The sequence below is a fragment of the Chaetura pelagica genome, unplaced genomic scaffold (assembly GCF_000747805.2).
Source record: "Chaetura pelagica isolate M959 unplaced genomic scaffold, ChaPel_1.0 scaffold48, whole genome shotgun sequence".
NCBI lineage: Eukaryota > Metazoa > Chordata > Aves > Apodiformes > Apodidae > Chaetura > Chaetura pelagica.
This window is the reverse complement of record NW_009954241.1, coordinates 2,421,663-2,426,596: the sequence shown is the minus strand read 5'-3', so window position 1 is coordinate 2,426,596 and position 4,934 is coordinate 2,421,663.

The following is a 4,934-nucleotide window of genomic DNA, read 5'->3' as shown; positions in this document are numbered from 1 at the left end:
TTCCTGCAGTCTGAAATGACCCCTGTGCAAGAAGTTCTTTTAAGAATGAATATTTATGTTGGTGTGGATGTTCTTTCTGAAATGCTTTTTATGAGTGTCTGTCAGAATGTTGCAGCTTTTTCAGGAATGGCCTTTATTCATGCACCTTACGATTTTTATCATGCTATTTCTGATCCTGAGAAAAATTGGGGAGCACAGTATGTGAGAGAACTTCTTGTATTGGTTGTAAGACATTTGCTTTCATACCCAGGATGAATGTGTAACAGGATGACCAAACCTGACTTTCAACTTCAATTGAGATATGTTTCATATTCCTAAATGGTGCTTGAAATACAAATTCTGTTTACATATACATAATATGAAAATATGTTGGAGATAGAATATGTAAGCTTTAGTCCACTTAATGCATTAACAGTTAGCACAAACATTCTAAGAATCTTTTGAAGATAACCCTAAATTTATCAAAATATTCTGGAGTTGTATTATTGCACAATAGTAACATCAATTCAAATTAGTGTGAAATTAATGGTAGCTAGATGGAAATACACACTCAGCATCAAGTGGTACTGTACATGAAAGGGCTCTTAACTCTCAGTAAAGATTTGTTTACAGTAGTGGTTTCTTGATAGCTTAGGATATTATTATATTATACATAATTGGGCTAAAATCTCTTTTCCTTACCTGTGCACTGAATTTCCACCAATGTCACCAGAACCACTAGTATGTGTAAGACTACATGGATTTTGACTGATGCAGTACTACCTTTTAAAAAGTGATGTAAAATTTTCTCTTTTTAAAATTACCCTGTCATGCACATTGTAATTAGTATCTGTAACATCTCTAATTAGTACAGCTAAACAATGGCTTTCAAAGTCCATGTGTGCATATGCCATTTTGAAATGCTATTATTTTCCAGGGTATAAATGTCTGTTTTCAGTTTAAAAGGGTATATGAAACTGAAAACATGTAAAGCACTGAATCATTTCTTTGCTCAACTGTAAATTCTCCACAGCTTTAATTTCCCTTCTTTTGTTGTGCCATAAACTGATTCTAAAATGAGACTCTCCTTTTTACTAGTAGGTATAGGCTGGCAATTTGATACCAGTACTTAGATCTTTTAGCTCTATTATAAGAATAAAATAAAAATATATTATTTCTATACCTATATAGTGTAGCAGCCCTATATTAAAAAAAAAACAAACACAACAGAACAAACCAAAACAGCCCCTTGAATTAACTGTAACCCATGACGATTACATGTTTTTATAATCACAAAAGCATGGAGGTTTCCATTTGAACTTTCAAATAACTAAGTTACTTCATCATGCAGGTGTTTTAATATATAAGGAATAAAAAGAAATAGTGCCTGAAAGCACAACAGTGTCCATCATTACAGGGCTCACTTCCTTTCTGTGTAGAAACACTGTCACTCTACCAGTACCGCTAGGATTTTCAGAGGAATGTCAAGGTTAATGAGGTAGATATATCTGCCTAGTCAAGCAGTTAAGAGGTAGCAATTTAAGCTAAGTATGTGCATTGCACGAAAGGAAAAGACTAATAATAATTGCTGACATGTACGTATTTTATAACCCAGGCCTAAAGTTCAAAATGTGTGGACCTGCCAAGAAGCTGTCAATAAAAAGCCAATCAACTTTTTTAGTGTGCATTTTTCCAGTGATAATCAGTTATCAACATGGTTGAACTATGCTCATAAGGTGTTTACTAATTTATAGCCTATTCCTAATGTTACCTGTTCTGTCAAGCTGAAAGGTTTTTTTTCCTGTGTTGCAGCTTTAGGCCAAAGTCCATTGTAAAGGACCAAGATATTATTTTTTTTTAAGTACAGTATGATGTTTGAGGGAATATCAGATTTCATTCATCCAACAGATTTTTACTGTCTTCCATACAGTGAATGCTCCATGTGACATAATTTGTGGGTTTCTGCCTATTGAAGTCAAAGTGGTAGGGGGAGTGAGTGATACTTACAGTAAGTATCTTCCAGAATTACTTCTGTAAGTATAATTCTGTAAATGCTTTCATGGTTTTGTAGTGAGGGCAGGAAGAAAAATGCAGTCATGCTTGAATGCAATTCTTGGGCACAGCAGGTATTAATATGAGCTATTTAAATCCTGCCATTTTTCTGGACTTTAAACTAAAGTGATACAAATCTGGCTTATCCTGCCAAGTTTTGGCTCCCTGTGCCCCACAAACAACTTTGGCAACTTTAAATGTAATTTTCAGCTAAGGTACTTTTTCATACTTACTTAGTTACTTCATACTACTTAAAAATAACCAATACAAAGTTCAATCTCCAGTGTGTTTTAATGTTGGACTATTGCTTCTATTACAAATCTATACAATGGTGTGGAGTTTCAGATAGCTTCTGCAAATGTCTAGTAAAAGTTCTGTTTCTGGATTCAGACAAATATTGTCATTTGCAAGCGGCTTTGTTTTATTACAAAACTGACAGGCTTTTAAAAATTAATGTCTTACGGTTGTAAAATGTCTAAATTTTTTTAGAATTCAGCTGTTTCAAACATAATGATGAAAACATAAATGGTGGCCTTTTTACTGAGAAAAATAATGGGGAATGGGATTAGAGAACTCTAGAATTCAGACGTACAAACAATATTGTACAGTTCATCTTAGCAGCACATATTTGTAAAGGAACTGGAAAAAGCATCCAAGGAAAGTTCTATGATTCTATGAAAAGAAAAACTCAAATGGAGACTATTTTTTAAGAGCTTAGGTATAAAATTATGTTGCTCACTTGGGAAGCCATTAATGTCTTGCATAAAGCAGAGATCCTGGGAAATCTTCCTAGTTACAAATAATTTTTAAAAATGGGGAGGGCAATCTTAACAGGTAATATACATGGATACTCATTTCCCACATGCATGTAGTAAGTTGTTCCAGTAAGAATAATACTTCATATTAATATGTTTGAACTGGCCGAATCCAAATACTCAGTTCTTCAGTTTCAAATTAGCAGCTTGTTTGTGTTGTATCCAGGTTTGCATCTCAGAAGCATGAGCTGTTTTGCAATAACTTTTTAACCTGTTCACACATATTTTGCCTTATTTGCAGTTCAGACATGGAGGGAATGCTTGAATATTTAACCTGCCAGTCACCTCCTTCCCCAGTTGCAGTTCTCCAGAATGTTAAAGTACATGGGACTTTTCATGTAACTGCTTTTACCAAAGCCAAATGTTTTTACTTTATTGTATTTGTTAAGAAAAGCAAATAATTGTTGTCACACTTTGTTTTTTTAACTCACCCCCATATAACCACTGTGTGAATTCAGGAGAAAATATATAAAAGGGTTTGAGCAGAGAGGGATGTAGTATTTAAATGCCACTGTGCAAAAAAAAAAAAAAGAGAAAAACCTTGATATTGTTCTTAAAGCATGCAAGCATATTTTATTTTTTGCTATATGAAATCCCATGTGTACAAAACTGTGGAGTTAGGATTTTAGAAGGGATTTTTTTTCATCTCCTGCCTAATAGTTGTGCATTTTAGAAATAATTTTCAGATTTTTCTTCTGAGACTGCTTTCAGTGTCATGTTTTTGGCTCTGGATTCCTATATAATTTTTGTTTCTAGTGTATGTAAGGCATATAATACTAAAAATTATTTTCAAAAAAAGGAAAGCTGAAATGCTTTGTATTTGTCGTCACTGGAAAATGGCAGTGCTGTTTGATATTTTGAAAATGCTATTCAAATAGGCACGAATATATATGGTTGTATTTGATATCACTTTTTTTAATAAATATGATTATAGCTTCTAATGTTTCTCTCTTGACCGAAGTATTTGCACATGATCTTTCCCTTATATGTGGACTGGGCACAGAATCATCAAACATTAAAATCTCCTTGTTGACACCCGTAGGCTTTACACCACATGATGTGTCCAGTAGTGGACTAATTTTCTGTTGGTCACAACTGATGTTTCTTCATCTCTGATTTCATCTGTTGATATATGAAAATTTCCATAAAGATGCTCCTGTTAGAACGAAAGTTGGTACTGATTATAGTTATGCTACATCTTTAAATATCACATGCTTTCTAAGTTTATTTTAAACTAGTATTTGCTGTTTTGCTACCAGAACACACATTCTTTTTGGGACACAATGCTCTGGTTTTGTAGCTTAGTTAATCCACAGAGCATATAGGATGAATTGTGTACCTTTATCAAAGGTAGATGAAGTAAGTCAGCTAAAAAACGGGAGTTTCAATGCTAAATAGTTTCTAGTTTTTCAAGAGTAGCAATTTTAAAAGTGGTAGAAAACCCATTTGTAATACTTTATTGACATCTTGTCTTACTTGGCATTATAAAATGAACCACAGTAAGAGACATTTTTAGCACTTGTAAATATTTTTTAAAGTCTGGAAGACATTATTGATCTTATTTGAAAAATGTTAAGACATTTTCCCATAAAAAATAATTACCAAACGCTATTGGAAAAGGTTACAAATCTTTCTCTCTTCTTATTCCCACGTGTTTTTTGTTAAACTATGATGTAGGGTGTTTTGAGCATTGTAAACATTTCATCTCCATTAAGCAAAATGTTTCAAATTATATTTAACAAAACTTTTTGAGCTGCATATTTATACTCCATGCTGTGTCACAGCACTAATAACTTCCTACAATTCTGGTGGCTGGCTTTGTTTTGTTTTTTGAACTAGAAATGGATTAAATACTGTATGATTTATTATTATTATGGTAATTGCAAGGGTGGTAAATATACTACTAAACTGAAAAATTGCTAAAGTATAAACCTGATGGAAAAATTGTTCACTGAAGAAGAGGGAAAGCTATCCCCACTGCAAAGCTTTCCGACCTGATGGCTATTCCAAACTCCTCGACCATACGCTATGCCCCGCCTCAAAGCTGCCTTTGAGTGACATGGACAGCAAACCATAACAGCAATCCAG